This window comes from Schistocerca gregaria, chromosome 8 (assembly GCF_023897955.1).
Source record: "Schistocerca gregaria isolate iqSchGreg1 chromosome 8, iqSchGreg1.2, whole genome shotgun sequence".
Lineage (NCBI taxonomy): Eukaryota > Metazoa > Arthropoda > Insecta > Orthoptera > Acrididae > Schistocerca > Schistocerca gregaria.
In genome coordinates, this window is record NC_064927.1 from 112,407,006 (window position 1) to 112,419,364 (window position 12,359).

General features: G+C 41.7%; 1 protein-coding gene across 1 annotated transcript in view; it reads right to left on the minus strand.

The window, feature by feature from the left end:
• Positions 1-12,359, minus strand: part of LOC126284016 (nucleoredoxin-like) — a 703,754-nt gene that overhangs the window by 637,798 nt on the left and 53,597 nt on the right. The window lies entirely within an intron of this gene.

A 12,359-nucleotide genomic window follows, 5' to 3' on the forward strand; every position in this document is an offset into this window, starting at 1 on the left:
ATATTATGGTTTCAATACTTTTGGAAAAAATTAATCTGTAAAACTACTGATGTTGAAATCATTTGCTTATTTACAAAAACATAATATAAAAATATGGCAAAACTCACGGTTTGTACATAGAGGAACATGTTCATCGTCTATACTTTGCTAATGTATCAGTCGTCTCTATAACATTAACTACTACCGATAAAAGTAAACTAAAGGTCCTAGGACCGACCGGAGTGGCTGAGCGGTTCTAGGCGCTACAGTCTGGAACCACGAGACCGCTACGGTTGAAGGTTCGAATCCTGCCTCGAGCATGGATGTACGTGATGTCCTTACCTCAGCAGTTAAGTCCCGTAGTGCTCAGAGCCATTTTTTTAAAGGTCCTAGTTTCAGTTTACAAATACAAGACTGAATGCTTTGTACATCGTTTAGCATTGTCCAAGATACACGATCACAGCGAATGAATATTACACTGCCTCAAAAGGATATTCGGTTTCATGCGTGATTCCATTCGGCTGATAATATACGACATCGATATGTACCAACGCTTCCGTTAGATGCGCAGAGATAATAAAATTTATCTCGGAATGCTTTCGGTATTGATGCAAGATGAGCAGGATACTAAATTTACACCTTCACATCGTCAGATGAACCAGATAAACTGAAAATCAGTAGTCCTGTTGTATGTAGGCGCGCGGAGAAACACACAAAGCTTGGTCGCTGGTAATTGATGCCGCCATTGCTGTGGTGTGCATGTGTGTGTGTGTGTGTGTGTGTGTGTGTGTGTGTGTGTGTGTGTGTGTGACCGCAGACCAGCGGCGTGTATAATGAACTGCATTCAGTATTGCTGGCCTGACCACAATGGCAGCCAATTGCAAAACTCCCTCAAAGGGAGGCTAAAAAAAAAGGCTATTACTTTATCATCACCAATCTTCCCACTGGTTTGATGTGGTACGCAACGATTTCCTCCTCAGCGTTAATCTATGCATCCCAGGGTGGCACTTACTCCCAACGTAATTCGTAATTCGTTGGATACATTCAAATCTCTGTCTTCCCTTATTGTTCTTACCCTCTACAGCTGCGTTTAGTGCCGATGTTATTCAGTCTGTATATTGAGAAAGCAGGAAAGAAAACAAAAGAAAAATTCGGAATTAAAATCCATGGAGAAGAAATAAAAACTTTGAGGTTCGCCGATGACATTGTAATTCTGTCAGAGACAGCAACGGACCTGGAAGAGCAGTTGAATGGAATGGACAGTGTCTTGAAAGGAGGATATAACATAAACATCAACAAAAGCAAAACGAGGATAATGGAATGTAGTCGAAATAATTCGGGTGACGCTGAGGGAATTAGATTAGGAAATGAGACACTTAAAGTAGTAAAGGAGTTTTGCTATTTGGGGAGCAAAATAATTGATGAGCAAAATAATTGATGATGGTCGAAGTAGAGAGGATATAAAATGTAGACTGGCAATGGCAAGGAAAGCGTTTCTGAAGAAGAGAAATTTGTTAACATCGAGTATAGATTTAAGTGTCAGGAAGTCTTTTCTGAAAGTATTTGTATGGACTGTAGCCATGTATGGAGGTGAAACATGGACGATAAATAGTTTAGACAAGAAGAGAATAGAAGCTTTCGAAATGTGGTGCTATAGAAGAATACTGAAGATTAGATAAGTAGATCACATCACTAATGAGGGGGTATTGAATAGAGTTGGGGAGAGGAGAAATTTGTGGCACAACTTGACTAGAAGAAGGGATCGGTTGGTAGGACATATTCTGAGGCATCAATGGATTACCAATTTAGTATTGGAGGGCAACGTGAAGGGCAAGAATCGTAGAGGGAGACCAAGTGATGAATACACTAAGCAGATTCAGAAGGATGTAGGTTGCAGTAGGTACTGGGAGATGAAGAAGCTTGCACAGGATAGAGTAGCATGAAGAGCAGTATCAAACTAGTCTCTGGACTGAAGACCACAACAACAACACTAAAACTTCAGAATCAGGCATGCCGTTTTTATGTTACTTCCTTACTACTATCTCTCTTGGCAACCACTGAATGTATCTGTACGAGACATTGTTTAGGAGGTATGACGTCACAAACTTTGGCATGCGTGAAGAAATTAGCTTTTTTCAAAGGAGAGTGCAAAATACACAAACTACATTCATCCAGCGTTTGATAATAACATCAATTAGCAACGTCTAGTAAAGTTTACGCAAAATCTATGACGTTTTGTCAACTGATTATTCAAGTTGTCACTAGTCCTTACGTTAATAATTGAAAACTAATAAAATCAACGTAATTAGGAATTTGCGTGTTCAACCGTAGAGGTTTCATTGCTTAACGTTAAATGTTTAACACATTAACTCGTTGCCTGGAGCGATTTAGGGAAATCATGGTAAACGTAAATCAGGATGGAGAACGTGGAATTGAACTGTCTTCCTCCGAATGCGGGTCCAGTGTGCTAACCACTGCACCACCTCGTTCGGTGTTCCTCCACCTCTATGACCATACCATCGTCGGGGTGATCACGTCCTCCTTATCTATGCCCACTAAAGTTTAGTTCTGGAAGACATTTATCACCAGAAATTGTTCTCACTAATATGATGGAAGGTTATATAACCGCAGTCATTAGAAATTGATCTGCTATGGCTTATTAGTGAGCGAATGTATGTCTAACTTCAACTTTGACCATATTCTGTCTTACGTTCAGTCAAAACCGATCAACTCTATGAACCCTCAGCGAATCAGTTAAGTGTGAACTGCAAAGTAATCACGTAGATATGAGTGTAGATGGAGAGAAGCGCACCATGGCGGCGTAAGTCTAACGGATCACCGCGTTTCTTCATCTCTCCGGTAGGTTATTACTGTCAGACCTAACTAATGCTGCTTTATTACGAGTTTTTGAGTAGATTCAGAGTTTTAGGATCTCGTCCACACCACGCGAGAGCGCCGTCGTTAGTGCGTCTGGCTGAGACACCAGTCTACAAATCTGGCCCTGATGCGTTGATGCCACGTTATTTCTTAAGATTCCGTACCACAATCGGTAAAAACGGAATCCTTATGGGATCACTTTGCTGTATTTCTGTGTCTGCCTCTCTGTCTGTCCACCTTTTCCAGAATCCTTGTTCCCGGGACAAGATAGCCATACCAAGTTCAATTCTATCTCATATATTGAGATCTACGGCCCCTTGGCAGTGTTAAACAATAAAACTTCTAAGTCAGTGCAGCAGGAGATAGGGCCTTTAATGTGACATGTTTTGATACCTGCAAACTCACTCATTAAAACTTTCAGAATACATTCAGTTTGACTAAAATTAGGAAATTTTCCCAAGAAGTAAGGTTTTATACTAGAAACAAAGGAAAAAAATCCGAAAATTAATTTCTAATTTCATCAGACAACAATTTTTTTTTCTCTCTGTCTCTTCCCGCGTCAGTTAGGACCCCGGTTTCTTAGGGACGGGTAGATGTATCAAATTGAAATTTGTCACATATTCATGTCTATGTTCTCTTGCCGGTGTAAAAAGGTGAAGTTTCTAAGTCAATATAATCAAAATATACGGTCAGTTATGTAACATGTTTTGATACTTGCAAACTGACTCGTCAAAACAAATAGGCCGCGCGAGGCAGCTGCGTAGTCTCAGGCGCCTTGTCACGGTTTCTCGCGCCTCCCCCTGTCGGAGTTCTCCCTCGGGCATGGGTGTGTGTGTGTTGTCCTTAGCGTAAGATAGTTTAAGTTAGGTTTAGTACTGTGTAAGCCTAGGGACCGATGACCTCAGCAGTTTGGTTCAAAAAATGTATCAAATGGCTCTGAGCACTATGGGACTTAACATCTGAGGCCATCAGTCCCCTAGAACTTAGAACTACTTAAACCTAACTAACCTAAGGACATCACAAACATCCATGCCCGAGGCAGGATTCGAACCTGCGACCGTAGCGGTCGCGCGGTACCAGACTGAAGCGCCTAGAACCGCTCGGCCACATCGGCCGGCAGCAGTTTGGTCCCATAGGAACTTACCACAAATTTCCAAATTTTCCCAAACTTCCTGTTGGCATAGAATCATGAAATTTTGGAAGGGGGAGGAAGGTATAGAGTAACACAAAAGGAAAAATCCAGAAACCGTAAATGTATAACGATACCACACGAAAATTTTCTTTTTGTGATTTTTTATCTGATAGTCTGACTACTCGACCGTCTGTTAAGGCCCCTTTTTGCTCAGGAAAGGGAAGACGTGTCAAGTTGAACTTTATATCACATACTAAGGTCTACTTTGAGACTAGGAAACTCATTCATTCAAAACCTATAGGGCACTTCCTGCTGACATAGGACAATGAAATTTGGCAAGAAGCAACGACGGATACCACAAGTAAAGAAAAGTATCCGAAAATTGTTAACTTGTGATTACATCTCTGGTGTCACCGCGAGACACCACACTTGCTAGTTGGTAGTCTTTGAATCGGCCGCAGTCCGTTAGTATACGTAGGACCCGCGTGTCGCCACTATCAGTGGTTGCAGACCGATCGCCACCACACGGCAGGTCTAGAGAGACTTCCTAGCACTCGCCTCAGTTTTACAACCGACTTTGCTAGCGATGGTTCACTAACAAAATACGCCATATTCAGTTACTATTGATATTGTGAATCATGTACCGTCAAGACCGATGTTCATCATTAATGGATTAAAGTTAAGTATTCCACCGGCTACGTCCGTTGTTTCTAAATTCTGATTTTCTTGTCCTGTTCCAGACCTCACGCCAGCCTGCGTGAGCTAAAAGGCGTGCATTTCGGCCTCCTCTAGTAACACGGTGTTAGCTCTCCTGCCAACCACAACAACATCACACGAAAATATTTCTTTTGTCATTCGACAACGACGTCGAACTTGTAATGCCAATCAGTCAGTAGTTCTGCGTACAGCCTGACTGGGTTGTAAATGGTAAAAATCACACAGCAGGCAAAGAATGGCTTCACCGCTCATACGATGAGTTTCGGAATCAACCCATCATCAGATAGCCAGGAGCCACTACTGCACATAGATATGGCGTTTCATGTTCTTGTATGTGAAACAAACATTGGCAGACTAGTCAGCTCGACATGTTATAACTACGTGCAGCAATAGCCCCTGGATACCTGACGATGGGTTACGCCGGTTAAACACTATCATATTTCTTTGTCAAAGTCGATATGCCAAATATTTATGTCAAAGAAATTTGATAGTGTCATAGGAAACTTTGTCAAAGTTCGCCTTTCGTATAAAAATATGATCTTATCTAGCGCTTCGCCGTAGATTTGATCATAAAAGTCGTTCTTTTTCTGTTCACTGCAGTGTGAAATGTAACCGCCTGGACCGCTTGCGTCGCTGCAGCTATTTGTCGTCGGTACTGCATTTGTAAACATGGCTGCAATGTTATTTTGGTATCTTCCTTCGACTCTTTATAATAACATTACTTCAACTGGGGTCAGGGGAGAACAAGGGGAACAATCCATGCTGTTAATCGTGTGATGATGGGCATGTGGGACACACTGCAGGCGATTTCAGACCCACAATCACAGCAACAGCCGTCCAGCAAGCCGGAATAGAGGACGACACGCTGTAAAACGAGGAAAAATATATTTCTTAGCTCTCCATTGTACTTTGTCTTTTTTAACTATGGGAGCCACATGTCGGCGCACTAGCGATGGGACACAGCACCTCTGGCGTACCGATGAAGTGAGGATTTTCCCTTACGACCATTTCACGACTGTACGGTGAATATCGGGAACCCGATAGAACATCAAATCTCCAACATCTCTGCGGCCGGAAAAAGATCCTGCAAGGACAGGGCCAACTGCGATTGAAGATAATTGTTCAAGGTGACAGAAGTGCAGATTTTATTGCTCGGTCATCAACAAGTGTCAGCGTGAGAGCCATTCAACGAAACATCATCGATATGAGCTTTCGGAGCCGAAGGCCCACCCATGTACCCTTGATGACTACACGACACCAGCCTTTACGGTTCGCCTGGGTACGTCAACACCGTCATTGGACTGTTGATTTCTGGATACATTTTGCCTGGTCGGATGATTCTCGGTTCAAATTGTATCGAGCGGATGGAGGTCTACGAGTATGGAGACAGCCTCATGAATCCATGGACACTGCATGTCAGCAGGGGACTGTCCAAGCTGGTGGAGGCTCTGTATAGGTGCCGGGCGATTGCAGTAGGAGTGGCATGGGACCATTGATACCGCTAGATGCCACTCTGACAGGTGACACGTACGTAAGCATCGTATCTGATCGGCTACATCCATTCATGTCCATTGTGCATACCGACGGACTTGGGCAAATGCGACACCCCACACGTCCATAATTGTTACAGAGCGGCTCCAGGAACACTCTTCTGAGTTTAAATACTTCCGCTGTCCACCAAACTTTCGAGACGTAAACACTGTTGAGCGCATCTGGGATGCCTTGCAACGTCCGGTCAAGAAGAGATCTCCAACCCCTCGTATTCTTAAGGATTTATGGACAGCCCTGCAGGATACATGTTGCCAATTCGCTCCATCGCTACATCAAACATAAGGCTAGTCAATGTCACATCGTGTTGCGGCAGTTCTGCGTGGTCGCGGGGGCGTTACACGATATTAGGCAGGTTATAATGATTCGCCCACCTCTAACATTACCCTTTTTTTTGTAGAGACAACCGATATCATGTATACTAACGATTCTTGTATAGGTTAAAATTAACTCAGCTGTTTCACTAAAAGAATTCATATCATTTTGTATACAATGTGTTATATTTCAGGCAAAAATGTATAAAAAAGAAACTGTGTTACAATCGGTATGTACTAACAGTTAAAATTACTCTTCTTTTAAAAATAGTTGAAATTACGATCTGGTCCCTTAAAATTCATTGTTGTTGCTGTTGTTGTATTCAGTCCTGAGACTGGTTTGATGCAGCTCTCCATGCTACTCTATCCTGTGCAAGCTTCTTCATCTCACAGTACCTACTGCAACCTACATCCTTCTGAATCTGCTTAGTGTATTCATCTCTCCCTCTACGATTTTTACCCTCCACGCTGCCCTCCAATGCTAAATTTGTGATCCCTTGATGCCTCAAAACATGTCCTACCACCCGATCCCTTCTTCTAGTCAAGTTGTGCCACAAACTTCTCTTTTCCCCAATCCTATTCAATACCTCCTCATTAGTTACGTGATCTATCCACCTTATCTTCAGCATTCCTCTGTAGCACCACATTTCGAAAGCTTCTACTCTCTTCTTGTCCAAACTAGTTATCGTCCATGTTTCACTTCCATACATGGCTACACTCTATACAAATAGTTTGAGAAAGGCTTCCTGGCACCTAAATCTGTACTCGATGTTAACAAAGTTCTCTTCTTCAGAAACTTGATATATAAATCGATGCAAAAACAGACATAATGTCTTATGGGATAACAGCAATCAGTGATTTTATAATGTTACTTAAAAACCGTCTTGATTGCAAATTTTTTATTCATATGACCGGTTTCGGTTCATTCAGAACCATCTTCAGATCTGATATTTCAGTTACATGTGACGTAGCACGTGAAAATTGCTGGATTTGGACGGGTTACTCCTGTAACTGAAATATCAGATCTGACGTAGCATGTGAAAATTGCCGGATTTGGACGGGTTACTCCTGTAACTGAAATATCAGATCTGAAGATGGTTCTGAATGAACCGAAACCGGTCATGTGAATAAAAAATTTGCAATCAAGACGGTTTTTAAGTAACATTACATAAATCTATATTCGATGTTAACAAATTTCTCTTCTTCAGAAACGCTTTCCTTGCCATTACCAGTCTTCATTTTATATCCTCTCTACTTCGACCATCATCAGTTATTTTACTTCCTAAATAGCAAAACTCCTTTACTACTTTAAGTGTCTCATTTCCTAATCTAATTCCCTCAGCATCACCTGATTTAATTTGACTACATTCCATCGTTCCTCGTTCTGCTTTTGTTGACGTTCATATTATATACTCCTCTCAGGACACTGTCCATTCCGTTCAACTGCTCTTCCAAGTCCTTTGCCGTCTCTGACAGAATTACAATGTCATCGGCGAACCACAAAGTTTTTACTTCTTCTCCATGAATTTTAATACCTACTCCAAATTTTTCTTTTGTTTCCTTTCCTGCTTTCTCAATATACAGACTGAATAACATCGACACTAAACGCAGCTGTAGAGGGCAAGAACAATAAGGGAAGACAGAGATTTGAATGTATCCAACGAATTACGAATTACGTTGGGAGTAAGTGCTACCCTGGGATGCATAGATTAATTTATTTCTTCTCCATGGATTTTAATACCTACTCCGAACTTTTCTTTTGTTTCCTGTACTGCTTGCTCAATAAGCAGATTGAATAACATCGGGGAGAGGCTACAACCCTGTCTCACTCCTTTCCCAACCACTGCTTCCCTTTCATGCCCCTCGACTCTTATGACTGCCATCTGGTTTCTGTACAAATTGTAAATAGCCTTTCGCTCCCTGTATTTTACCCCTGCCACCTTCAGAATTTGAAAGAGAGTATTCCAGTCAACATTGTCAAAAGCTTTCTCTAAGTCTACAAATGCTAGAAATGTAGGTTTGCTTTTTCTTAATTTTTCTTCTAAGATAAGTCGTAAGGTCAGTATTGCCTCACGTGTTCCAACATTTCTACGGAATCCAAACTGATCCTCCCCGAGGTCCGCCTCTACCAGTTTTTCCATTCGTCTGTAAAGAATTCTCGTTGGTATTTTGCAGCTGTGACTTATTAAACTGATAGTTCGGTAATTTTCACATCTGTCAGTGCTTGCTTTCTTTGGATTTGGAATTATTATATTCTTCTTGAACTCTGAGGGTATTTCGCTTGTCTCATACATGTTGCTCACCAGCTAGCAGAGTTTTGTCATGACTGGCTCTCCCAAGTTCGTCACTAGTTCTAATGGAATGTTGTCTACTCCGGGGGGCCTTGTTTCGACTCAGGTCTTTCAGTGCTCTGTCAAACTCGTCACGCAGTGTCTTATCTCCCATTTCGTCTTCATCTACATCCTCTTCCATTTCCATAATATTGTCCTCAAGTACATCGCCCTTGTATAAACCTTCTATATACTCCTTCCACCTTTCTGCATTCCCTTCTTTGCTTAGAACTGGGTTGCCATCTGAGCTCTTGATATTCATACACGTGGTTCTCTTCTCTCCAAAGGTGTCTTTAATTTTCCTGTAGGCTGTATCTATCTTACCCCTAGTGAGATAAGCCTCTACATCCTTACATTTGTCCTCTAGCCATCCCTGCTTAGCCATTTTGCACTTCCTGTCGATCTCATTTTTGAGACGTTTGTATTCCTTTTTGCCTGCTTCAGGTACTGCATTTTTATATTTTCTCCTTTCATCAATTAAATTCAATATTTCTTCTGTTACCCAAGGATTTCTAGCAGCCCTCGTCTTTTTACCTACTTTATCCTCTGCTACCTTCACTACTTCATCCCTCAAAGCTACCCATTCTTCTTCTACTGTATTTCTTTCCCCCATTCCTGTCAATTGCTCCCTTATGCTCTCCCTGAAACTATATACAACTTCTGGTGCTTTTAGTTTATCCATGTCCCATCTCCTTAAATTTCCACCTTTTTGCAGTTTCTTCAGTTTTAATCTACAGGTCATAACCAATAGATTGTGGTCAGAGTCCACATCTGCCCCTGGAAATGTCTTACAATTTAAAACCTGGTTCCCAAAATCTGTCTTACCATTATATAATCTATCTGATACCTTTTAGTATCTCCAGGATTCCTCCATGTATACAACCTTCTTTTGTGATTCTTGAACCTAGTGTTAGCTATGATTAAGTTATGCTCTGTGCAAAATTCTACCAGACGGCTTCCTCTTTCATTTCTTAGCCCCAATCCATAATCACCTACTATGTTTCCTTCTCTCCCTTTTCCTACTGACGAATTCCAGTCACCCATGACTATTAAATTTTCGTCTTCCTTCACTACCTGAATAATTTCTTTTATCTCATCATACATTTCATCAATTTCTTCATCATCTGCAGAGCTAGTTGGTATATAAACTTGTACTACTGTAGTAGGCATGAACTTTGTGTCTATCTTGGCCACAATAGTGCGTTCACTATGCTATTTGTAGTAGCTTACTCTCATTCCTGTTTTCCTATTCATTATTAAACCTACTCCAGCATTACCCCTATTTGATTTTGTATTTATAACCCTGTATTCACCTGACCAAAAGTCTTGTTCCTTCTGCCACCGAACTTCACTAATTCCGACTATATCGAACTTTAACCTATCCATTTCCCTTTTTAAATTTTCTAACCTACCTGCCCGATTAAGGGAGCTGACATTCCACGCCCCGATCCGTAGAACGCCAGTTTTCTTTCTCCTGATAACGACGTCCTCCTGAGTAGTGCCCGCCCGGAGATCCGAATGGGGGACTATTTTACCTCCGGAATATTTTACCCAAGATGACGCCATCATCATTTAATCGTACAGTAAAGCTGCATGTCCTCGGGAAAAATTACGGCCGTAGTTTCCCCTTGCTTTCGCAGTACCAGCACAGCAAGGCTGTTTTGGTTAATGTTGCAAGGCCAGATCAGTCAATCATCCAGACTGTTGCCCGTGCAACTACTTAAAAGGCTGTTGCCCCTCTTCAGGAACCACATGTTTGTCTGGCCTCCGTTGTGGTTGCAGCTACGGTACGGCCATCTGTATCGCTGAGGCACGCAAGCCTCCCCACCAACGGCAAGGTCCATGGTTCATGGGGGGTTAAAATTCATATTATTAATTTTTCAATCTAGCTCTAATTGTTAAATTTATGTCTGGATTGATTTATAAAATAATGATATAATATGATGAAGATTCTTCTTTGGAAAAGAAAGTTTGTAAACTCTTTTGCTTTGTAAACTCTTTGCAATAATGTGAGTATCGCGGAATGTATGTAGTGGTGGGCATGTCTCTGATGGAAGTAGACGTTTCCTAAATTTGTCAACAAAAGTGTAATTATTGTTTTTATTATTTTTAATGTGGAAAATGTAATGACGGTGTAATTTTCAAAGATGTGACAAAGGAAAAAACTTCAAGAATAATACAGGCATTCATCAAGGACCTACAAAATCGAAATTTCAGCTGCAAGAATGAGGCCTAGCCAAGATTTCGAGCCATCGGCAACAACGAGATAATGAAGATAAGTACAAAATTATTCTTTTGTATATCTTACAGCTCTCGAAGCTTTGAAAATTTGTGCTAATACTGAAAATTTTAGCAGTTATGTGTGGGAGGGTAAGAATACAAGGTGTACCAGTTTATTTGGCTCATCAACGTAAAAAAAAGTGGTAATCACTGAGGTGTATTCGTGGCGAAGTTAATCAAGGTATCGTACGCAATCGTGAAGAAATGATCTTTTTTTTTTCATTCGCATGGTATAGCAGTGAAGCCATACCAGGATATACCTGCTTTCAATAATGTGCACTGTAAGTTGGGATTTACATACAAAGTTACCGTAAAAACTGACATCAGTTAATAGCAGTGCCATGAACAGTATTTCGCCGCCGTGGTCTTGGCGCCAGCTCGTCCTACTCCGGAGTGAGACTGGTTGGTGCTGCTCAAAGCGATGCAGGTCCTCCGCCCCTCTGCTGCGTTTGCTCTTTCACGCTACCTCCCACCCTCTCTCTGCTCCTCTTCTTTTTCCTGCTCTTCCCCCATATCTGGTTTCCAGGTGCGGTAACGAACGTGCCCGGCGCACTGTCGGTAGATTCCGCACAGAGGTATAATGGAACGCCCCGTAGGCGAAACTGCGCTCAATTACGGAAATCCGCTCTCTTTTAATCTCCTCCGCAATTAAGTTATCTGTTCTGCTCCTCGCGTCGCGAAAGGCGATTACCGCAGCCGGGAAGGCAAGGGATTCGCTGTCTACTGGCTCCGGTAGCGTTGGGTGCCTTAACTTCGGCTTCTAATTCTGACGCCCGGATAGCGAAATTACGTTTCTTCCCTCCTGAGAGATTACAGCAATTAGATGCGCGCGTAATTATGATAATTGGCAGGCCATAAATGACGCAGAATGAGTGCTTTGCTGGTGCAAACTAGTTGCTAGTCCGTCAGCGACCATCTGCAGACCTCATATTATTTATTTATTTATTTATGTAACCTGATCAGATTAGGGCCATCAGGCCCTCTCTTACATCGGACCAGTGTTCCACACATATAGCATTTCACATATCAGAGTTACATCATGACCATCGTTTAAATGAGAATATTAGCTTACTCTAGTGACAATATGAATAAAGAGTAGTGACTAAGACCTAATAAAGTAAATGCGGCAGTATTTTTACAACAGGTGCTATACATACAGATTATGATAAAAGCAATAATAAG